We start from the raw sequence: 11,116 nt of genomic DNA on the forward strand, positions 1-11,116 counted from the left end.
TATTATATACTTCTGCAACAATCGATATAACCGTACAACCCTACAACTATAGTATTTTACTGTTTCTGATTGTTGGGGCTATCCCGGCTATGCTATATGCAACACTATATTATAAAGCACCGAAAAGGGGGCGTGCACGTATTACATATTCTTCATATTAGCTTATCATTTATTAGCTTCGCAAATTATTATGTACGTTGTAAGACCTACCCATATTCTGTATAAAAACGACGATTTTTACAGCCACAAGCCCTCAAATACTTGCGCAAAACACCGTCATTCCCGTTTCGCGTTGATTTCATTCGTAACGACGACGACGACGACGACGACGAGAGACAGCCCTTCAACATTTATTCGTTCAAAAGCTCATACTTTTACAACACAGCTGCTGTTGTTGTGTTCGCGTTTACGGTTACATATTATTGTTATTATTGCTAAACTGCTGCAAGTGACATCATAAGCTTAAAATTGTTTTAAAAAAATATACATTCAACACACGCGTATATAATATAGAAGTACAGTCGTACAGTGCAGCACCATAATTCAATGATATAAAATATGAATCGTACGTTATAATATATTAAAATTTAATATAATATACACATTGTCTTAAATGCACCGTGCCTTAACGAATGTAATAAATATAATATGAGAGATGACGATATGACGAATAATTATAACATATAATATTATTGTATATTATCATAATTCGTAATACCTACCAAACAATGATCAAAATTGTATGTGTATAATTATTAATTTTAAACAAAACGTTATTTAATTATGTAGAATTTTGCCGTATAATATATTATTCCCGACGCGGGCGGCGGGCATACTGGTAACAATTAATATTTATTATCTGTATTGTATTACGATATGTACTCTAAGTTGATGGGTTAATGGACATGCTGTAGATACCTAAGTAGTATACATATTATACCAATCCCGGCGCAGTGCATTATATCATAAATAAAAGATCACAAAGAAAACAATGTGCAAAAAGATCACAAAATTGAAATGCAATAATAATTAAAATATTTTTCACAAAATTGAAATATATTAATAATTAAATACATTTTTACACGTCAAAGGAAAAAACACAAATAGACTTTAATTACAAAATAAAAATTCAATTAGATTTGTTTAAGATTACACGTAGTAAAAATAAGGAAATATTTGTTTTCGTTTCAAATTAATAGAAGAAATATTATTTTATTATTGTCTTATATATAACTATATGATAATTCTAATAATGTTACATTATTAAAATTGAATTTTATAGAATTTTATTGCAGGTGTTATCTTGTACATTCCGTAGATCTGTTCGTTGGATGTCAGACTCCATTTAAGTTGTTTTTAGCTGAAAAATAAGCTTATTATACAATTAGTAAAATTTACATATTTAAAAATTCAACACGAATATTCCCACCCATGTGCCGCTCAATACTATTCCATAAAGACAATTTGTTTTATATAATTAAATAATTAAACATATAAAAAGGAAAAACTTAAGACACTTTTAAATATTCCCGGGAGTAATTTGAGATTTGTAAAATTTAGCGAGTTGGAAATAAGAAAAAAATACCACACATCTTCCTTCGAATTTATTAAAACTAAATATGGTGACAAATTAACTGTTATTTTAGATAATGAATTTAAACTAGTTAAACTAGTAAACGGGATGGAAATATTGACGAATGGTCATAAAAAACATTTGATTACATTTGAAAAATTGTTTTAATTTAATAATATTAACTTATTTTTAATGGTTTTATTTGTATTTTTTTAGAACAATCTTACAATTTATTTTAAATATCTAATAGGTATCTACAATTGAACATGTGTATAGTAACATATCATGTGCAATAATTAATTAATTTCAAGAGATGTTTTTCTTGAAAATATAACCATATAATTAATACATTGAATACATAATATTTTTGAATATCCACATTCCGCAAGTATGATAATCTTAATAACGTTTACTCCTTAACATATACAGATACTCGTTTATAGAGTAGATATATTTAGTAACACTCCAGCACGCCTTTATCTTTTCCGTTTTATAGAAAAGTGGCAATAATTCGAAATCGTTATTAGTTGTATCATATACCAGCACGTCTTAAATTTTCGTTAAATGTAGACAGGAGAGAATTGAGTTTGTAAATAGAATTTCTTTTAAAAAAAAAAATGAATAAGATATAAATATGGATTTTTAAAATAAAGACAAAACATACATAGATTATCATCTTTGAGACCGAAGTTTATCGTACGATTGTTCAAAAAAACTATTTTATTTTCAAGAACCCTATACACACTATTCAAATTCAACGAAGTTTTAGGAGATTATGTTTGGAGTCTAATCGAAGATTTATCAGAAAAGAAAATAATATTTTACTGTGTAAAAATAAAAAAATATTAATGCACATTTAACTGTTTTAGATAAAACCTTAAATAAATATGAGAAAAAATAATTTATATAATTATATAGGTTTTTAACAAATATATTTTTTGCGTTGAATATTTATACATTATACTGACATCGTGAAAATATTTAAAATAAATTTATGTAGATATAATATGTAGGTCAACAAATATTTTATTATAAGTATCTACTGAGGACATCCGCAGATAACGTATGATGTTGTAGGAAGTCTATCGAATATTCTAGAACAATTTTGTTAGTTAATATGTACGATCGACGAGCATAATTAATTCACACTCGCCGGCCGTATATAGAAGTCGTTGGTAGTCTGTCGGCACTCTCCCCTGAAATTTGCCATAAAATAGCGAATTGACGCTAAACTATGGCAAACGAACGGGGGGAAAAGTGTTCCAACAAGAACTGACCAACGCACTCACAACCAAGGATGGAAATCCATCGCGGGATTATAGTGAGTACGTAAATACATTTTTATCAAAATATTTTAATAACCAAAATAATTATAATTTTATTAAAACAACTTTGTCGAAAACAGTTTGTAATCCTTGGATTACAAAGGGAATTATTACTTCTATAAAAATACGTAATAAATCAATAAAAAAAAAAACAATCTTTGGGTTAATAAAAATTATTTTCCGAGTGAATTTAAACACGCCGATATTGTTTCTATATATAAAAATGTTAGAAGCAAGTTAGATCCGAATAATTATCGTCCAATTTCGTTAATATCTAATATTCCTAAAATTTTTGAAAAGTGCATTTATACTAGAGTAATACATTTCTTAAATAAAAATAATATACTTTCTAGGTCACAATTTGGTTTTCGAGAAAGAAAGAGCACAAAAGACGCGATATCCAAATTAATTTCACACATAAAAACTGACAAAAAATATAAGCTTGTTGTTTTCTTAGATTTAAAAAAAGCATTTGACACTATCGATCACGAAATATTACTTTTAAAATTGGATAATATGGGAATAAGAGGCGTTACTCACAATTTACTTAAATCCTATTTAGAAAACCGAACATGTTGCACAAAAATAGACAAAACAAAATCTAGTAAAAAAGTAATTACTTGTGGTGTTCCGCAAGGTACATGTCTTGGTCCTTTACTCTTTATTATTTAAATTAATAGTTTGACGGATATTAAATTAAATGGTAATTTAATGCTTTTCGCAGACGATACTGCTTTAGTAATTGACTCGGATAATCCGACAGATCTGTATCGAAAGGCTAATATCGATCTTTCTCAAATTAGAAGTTGGTTAATGGAAAATAAATTATCTCTAAATATTTCCAAAACACAGGACATAGATTTTTCAAAAGAATTATACAAAAATAATAAAATAACAATTCATAATTACTCTTGTAAAAATACTTACAATATTTAAAATATTTGTGATTGTTCTCCTCTCGAAATTGTTGAGGAATATAAATATTTAGGTTGTATAATTGATCGTAAATTAAATTGAAAGCTTCAAATTGAAAAAATTATATTTAAAATTAATAAATCCCTACCTTCCTTTAATGTTGCAATAGAAACAAGTTTTAAAACATCTGTGTATGCTGCCTTAGTCCAATCTCACTCGCAATATTCAATAACTATATGGGGTGATTACCATAATTTAACCCAACTCCAAGCTTTGAAAAATTCTATTGCCACCAAATATAACGTAAAAAATGTTGCGTCTATGCAAGAGCTTTTAGATCACAGATTAAAAAAAGAATTTTTTGAATTCGATTATTATTACAATATTTTACCATATTTACACGTTACTAGAATGTTTTCATGTGTCGCTTAATATATTATTGTATACTATGAACATTCATTGACCTACTTTAACTTTAATTTTAAATTTTATCAATATTTTTTTATTTTTATTTTATGTTTGACACTTGTTAAACTTTTGATGTTATCACTTCCGGAAATCTCTGTTATTTATTTTCTGCAGTTACACCATCGTTTCAAATACCTCTGTTTCATATTTTTTTGTGATTTAGAATTTTGCTAACGATATCGTTATGGATGTTATGTATGTATTTATTATCGACGTATTGACGTCGTCGTGGTAACGTGAACACGTTGAATGTCTTACGTTTGTGCGTCTTTGCGTTGTTACGTTTATATTATTTTTAATAATTTTGAATTATAAATAGAAAATTAAAAATAATAATTTAAAGATAATGTGTTACAGTAGAAAAATAATTTTTATATAAAAGTATAAAATATTAACGTGTTAACGTCGACGTAACAACGTCGAAACGTTGGACGTATTACGGTCGCGTTTGACGTTTACGTTGGACGTTGTTACGTTTACGTTGGATGTTGTTACGGTAGAAAAATATTAATATGAAAAAGTATAAAATATTAACGTATGAACATCGACATAATAGCGGCATTCAGACACAATATTATGTTTTTCTCTATCATTTCTAATCTGTTTATCTAAAACAGTTAAATGTGCATTAATATTTTTTTATTTTTACACAGTAAAATATTTTTTTCTCTTCTGGTAAATCTTCGATTAGACTCCAAACATAATCTCCTTAAACCTCGTAAGTTTAATTTGAATAGTGTATATAGGGTTCTTGAAAATAAAATAATTTTTTTGAACAATCGTACGATAAACTTTGGTCCCAAAGATGATAATCTATGTATGTTTTGTCTTTATTTTCAAAATCCATAATTATATCTTATTCATTTTTTTTTTTTAAAAAAATTCTATTTACAAACTCAATTCTCTTTTGTCTACATTCCGTTAGTGTAATTAACCCGAATTATTGTCTTTATTCTATAAACGAAAATTTAAGACGTGCTGGTATATAATACAACTAATAACGATTTCGAATTATTGCCACTTTCCTGTAAAACGGAAAAGATAAAGGCGTGCTGGAGTGTTACTCAATATATCTACTCTATAAACGAGTATCTGTATATGTTAAGGAGTAAACGTTATTAAGATTATCATACTTGCGGAATGTGGATATTCAAAAATATTATGTATTCAATGTATTAATTATATGGTTATATTTTCAAGAAAAACATCTCTTGAAATTAATTAATTATTGCACATGGATATGTTACTATATACATGCTCAATTGTAGATACCTATGAGAGTCTTTAAAATAAATTGTAAGATTTTTCTAAAAATATACAAATATGATCATTAAAAATAAGTTAATATTATTAAATTAAATTAAAACAATTTTTCAAATGTAATAAAATGTTTTTATGACCATTTGTCAATATTTCCATCCCGTTATAAATAAAAAAGTAATTGTTCTCCAAATTAAGATCTTGAACATATTTTTTTGATAATTTAGGAAGTCTATCGGGTAGAACTAGTTTAAATTCATTATCTAAAATAACAGTTGATTTTTCACCATATTCAGTAATTTCAAAGGAAGATGTGTGGTATTTTTTTCTGATTTCCAACTCGCTAAATTTTACAAATCTCAAATTACTCCCGGGAATATTTAAAAGTGTCTTAAGTTTTTCCATTTTATTTGTTTAATTATTTAATTATATAAAACAAATTGTCTTTATGTAATAGTATTGAGTGGCACATGGGTGGGAATATTTGTGTTGAATTTTTAAATATGTAAATTTTACTAATTGTATAATAAGCTTATTTTTCAGCTAAAAACAACTTAAATGGAGTCTGACATCCAACGAACAGATCTACGGAATGTACAAGATAACACCTGCAATAAAATTCTATAAAATTCAATTTTAATAATGTAACATTATTAGAATTATCATATAGTTATATATAAGACAATAAATAAAATAATATCTCTTCTATTAATTTGAAACGAAAACAAATATTTCCTAATTTTTACTACGTGTAATCTTAAACAAATCTAATTGAATTTTTATTTTGTAATTAAAGTCTATTTGTGTTTTTTCCATCGACTTCTCTATCCAATAATTTGACACGTATAAATGTTCCATATTTTCAATAGCAAATATATACCTTTTTTTTCCGTAATATTTTGTCTCAATTGCTCTTATCGTAAATTGTACATTTTCCCCAATTGTCTCTAAACGTATACAATTTTTTATCAAAAATGTTTTACCAATAAAATCTTCCGTCTCGATTGAATCTAAATTTTTTATTGTATCTTGGTTGTATTCAAGAGCTTTGCTTTATCTCCCCAAATTTCCCTATCAACATGTAAATCACAAATACAAGGTAAACGATTTCCGTTATAGCTAGTATTTCCATTAGTCTCTAAAATCATAAAATGTTCGTTTTTAGGCAAATAAACAATTTCTTGTCTATTAAAAGAAAGGAAGCAAAATCCCTTTTCCTTTAAATATTGTTTATTTTTATATTTATTAATAAAAAAATTTTTATGTACTCCCTTAATATACCTTACAGAAAATGATTTGTTTTCTTCCACTAAAACAACTACATAAGGATATTTATGTCTGTTATCTACCATAAACGCATATAATTTATATTTATTCTTATCACCCAACTGTATCCATTTTATTCTAAAATATACTAAGATCTTACTTTCTAATGTTTCTCTCTTAGATTTGTCATCCAACATTTTCATTTTTTTGTTTTTGTTTCATTTAAAAAATGCAATCTTCTTTTTTCTTCCTTAATATTGTCGAGTTTTATTTCTCGTTTTTATTAGTTTCTAAATTTACATGATTAAAATTATAGACTTCCTCAGAATACAATGTTGTGTTTTTTGTAAAATAAGTTTTCCCTTCTCTTTTTAAAAACATTTTTGGATTACAGATATTTTTTCATTATTAACTTCAGTTACTTCTATATAATTTATAGGTAGAATTGGAAAAATCAAGGTGGATATAACATATTTTATAACTTTTTCTCGTTTACGAACTTCTTCAGGTAGCTTAATGTTAATTCTAGTTAATTTGTTGGTGTTCTTATTTGTCCAATAAACATAATTTAATCGTTTTGATGTTTTATCTATAATACAACAGCTATTCTCCAAAGTGTTTGTCAGTTTTTTCCACATAGTAGAGATTGGAACAGAATTTTATATTTTTATTTAATATTAATTATAACGGTACCTATATAATGTAATATTTTTCAGAAATAAACTAATTAATTTATTAATGTTATAATTTATCATCTATTCTTACAAGTTATTTAAACTATAGCTTTCAAGTTTTCCAACAATTCTAATTTCGGAGATGTTAAGGTCAACTGGCAACATTTATGGCATTTTTTCTACAACTCAAACACTTTCCAACAGCTCATCAACTCAACCTCTAAATTAGTTCAACAACTCAACAGGAATCGACATCTCAACAGAAACAAAATCTCTATGAAATATTTTAAAAACTGTATAACTTTTAAAATCCTAAGGTAAAATTGTGTATAAGTAATGTTTTAAAAATTGTTTAACTTTTAAAATCCTAAGGCAAAATTGCGTATAAATAAAATTGTTTAGGGTAGTTGAAACTAAGAAGTTGAAAGTATGGCTCGACTTTTTTCGTACCTATCTGAATTGAGATGTTTTACAAAATCATTTCTATCTACATTTATTTTTAATGTCCCCGGGCTAGTGTGTCGGTTCCATTTTCTAAAATGGGTCTTTTGTCACCAATAGTTTATAAGTCTCCTGGTATTTTATCTAGAAAATCTAAAGGAGTTCCTTCACCAATAGTTTACAAATCGCCTAAAATTTTATCTTAAGTGTTTGAGTTAACAAGTAGAGATTCATAACTTTTCATTGAATTTATTTGTTGTTTTGTGAATCCTTCCATTTCGAATCCCATTTTTCCTAAACAAAGTTCACATATATAAAATCCTACAATTCAATACGTATTAAAACTATCAACTTTTGAATTTATTGATATTTCTTTCAATATCATATCCTAAGTATTATGCCTAATTTTAAAATCTGAATTCATTGTGAAAGAATACTTACTTACGAATTCTGGATATTTTTTTTGTAATAACTGAAATTTAAATAATAGTTCTAATTTGTATCATCTTCAGAAGATTCTGAACATCTGTTTTGTTTTTTAGATATTATTGTAGATATAATAGATGACATAGGTTTAACTTTACTTGTTATTGTTTTTCCAATTTTTTTTTTATTTATACTTCTTTGAGAAGATTTTAATGCTTTTATAATGAATTTACTAGAGCAAAAACTGCTTGTAAAAGATTCTATAGTTTTTATTGTATTTATAGATTTTTGAAATGCTTGAGGTAATTTTTTTAAATCTTTTTTTGGTGTTAAACTACTTTTAGAACAAACAGAAGATATATTAGAATTTATTGTTAAAAATTCTTTAAGAGATTTATAAATTCTAGTAGATGAAAATATATATGGTTTTTTTTTAGTAGAAGATTTAATAGGAGATTTGTAAACTATTGGTGATAATATATATGTTTTTTTTTAGTAGGATTATTAATAGGAGATTTATAAACTATTGGTGACAAAAGACCCATTTTAGAAATTGGAACCGACACACTAGCCCGGGGACATCATAAAATAAATATAGATAAGATAGATTAGTTCAACAACTCAACAGGAATCGACATCTCAACAGAAACAAAATCTCTATGGAATATTTTAAAAACTGTATAACTTTTAAAATCCTAAGGCAAAATTGTGTATAAGTAATATTTTAAAAATTGTTTAACTTTTAAAATCCTAAGGCAAAATTGCGTATAAATAATATTGTTTAGGGTAGTTGAAACTAGGTAGTTGAAAGTATGGCTCGACTTTCGTCGTACCTATCGGAATTGAGATGTTTTACAAAATCATTTTTATCTATATTTATTTTATAATGTCCCCGGGCTAGTGTGTCGGTTCCATTTTCTAAAATGGGTCTTTTGTCACCAATAGTTTATGAATCTCCTATTTATACTCCTAAAAAAAAACCGTATATATTATCACCAATAGTTTACAAATCTCCTATTAAATCTCCTACTAAAAAAACCATATATATTATCATCTACTAGAATTTATAAATCTCTTCAAGAATTTTTAACAATAAATTCTAATATATCTTCTTTTTGTTCTAAAAGTAGTTTAACTTCAAAAAAAGATTTAAAAAAATTACCTCAAGCATTTCAGAAATCTATAAATACAATAATAACTATAGAATATTTTACAAGCAGTTTTTGTTGTAGTAAATTCAGTATAAAAGCATTAAATAAAATCTTCTATAAGAAGTATAAATAAAAAAAAAATTGGTTAAACAATAACAAGTAAAGTTAAACCTATGTCATCTATTATATCTACAATAATATCTAAAAAACAAAACAGATCTTCAGAATTTTCTGAAGATGATACAAAATTAGAACTATTATTTAGATTTCAGTTATTACAAAATATATCCAGAATTCGTAAGTAAGTATTCTTTCACAATGAATTCAGATTTTAATATTAGGCATAATACTTAGGATATGATATTGAAAGAAATATCAGTAAATTCAAAAGTTGATAGTTTTAATACGTATTTAATTGTAGGATTTTATTTATGTGAACTTTGTTTAGGAAAAATGGGATTTGAAATGGAAGGATTTACTAAACAACAAATAAATTCAAAGAAAAGTTATGAATCTTTACTTGTTAACTCAAACACTTTAGATAACATTTTAGGCGATTTGTAAACTATTGGTGAAGGAACTCCTTTAGATTTTCTAGATAAAATACCAGGAGACTTATAAACTTTATAAACTACTGGCGAAGGAACTCCTTCGCATTTTTTGATAAAATATCGGGAGATTTATAGTTTATTGGTGATGGGACATTTATTTTGGAGAATGGAATTGACACATTGGCTTGGGGACATTATGGAATAAATGTGGATGGAGGTGATTTTGTAAAACATCTCAATTCATTAAATAGAAATCAAAATAATTTAGATTGAAAATATAATAATATTTACATGGATTTTTTTAATAGAACAATTCTTTTAAAAAACTGATAACGATTCATAAATTTCAAATAATTTTCAAAACATTTTGCAATTCAATTTTGTGAAAATATTTTAATTATTAATACAATTCAATTTTATATTATTAATGATAGGGCATGAATGTAAAAAATATTTTAATTATTAATATATTTAAATTTTGTGAAAAATATTTTAATTATTATTGCATTTAAATTTTGTGATCTTTTTGCACATTGTTTTCTTTGTGATCTTTTATTGATGGTATAATGTACTGCGCCAGGATTGGTATACGTATACTACTTACTTATATATAATATATCCATTATCCGTATGGTTTTATGTGAGAATGACTTGTAGGAGGTACATTTAAATAATAAAATGGTAATTCGAGATCACTATTGATCATCAATTACTAAAGTATAAAATATAGGTAATTTTATTATGTATGTGATATTGCGGTATTATATACATATATAATTATAATTATTAGTAATCGTCGACCTCTTTATAGAATTTCGAAATGAAACCGGCAGAAGCTTTGAATGTTCGAGATGCCCATTCGAATAAATTGTAATTTAGCAATGTATAATGTCAATACCAACACAGTGGTTCAATATTGTGATTCGCAAGTTGTGAAAAAATATCTCTCAACATTATGGTTTAACAAACGAAGAGAGGGAAGCTATAATAAATATATTTTATAACTTTATTGTACTGCACACAGTTTTTAAGGGTTTTATTTTCAATTTAATAAGTCACAAAATAA

The 11,116-nt window shown here is 25.9% G+C and overlaps 1 long non-coding RNA gene across 1 annotated transcript; it reads left to right on the forward strand.

Moving 5' to 3' along the window:
* The first annotated feature begins 2,705 nt into the window (after positions 1–2,705).
* Positions 2,706–10,571, forward strand: LOC132940919 (uncharacterized). The gene is made up of 2 exons (XR_009664110.1): positions 2,706–2,898; positions 7,591–10,571. It is a non-coding gene; the product is annotated as an uncharacterized LOC132940919 (long non-coding RNA).
* The last annotated feature ends 545 nt before the right edge of the window (positions 10,572–11,116 follow it).

Source organism: Metopolophium dirhodum, chromosome 3 (genome assembly GCF_019925205.1).
Source record: "Metopolophium dirhodum isolate CAU chromosome 3, ASM1992520v1, whole genome shotgun sequence".
NCBI classification, from domain to species: Eukaryota; Metazoa; Arthropoda; class Insecta; order Hemiptera; family Aphididae; genus Metopolophium; species Metopolophium dirhodum.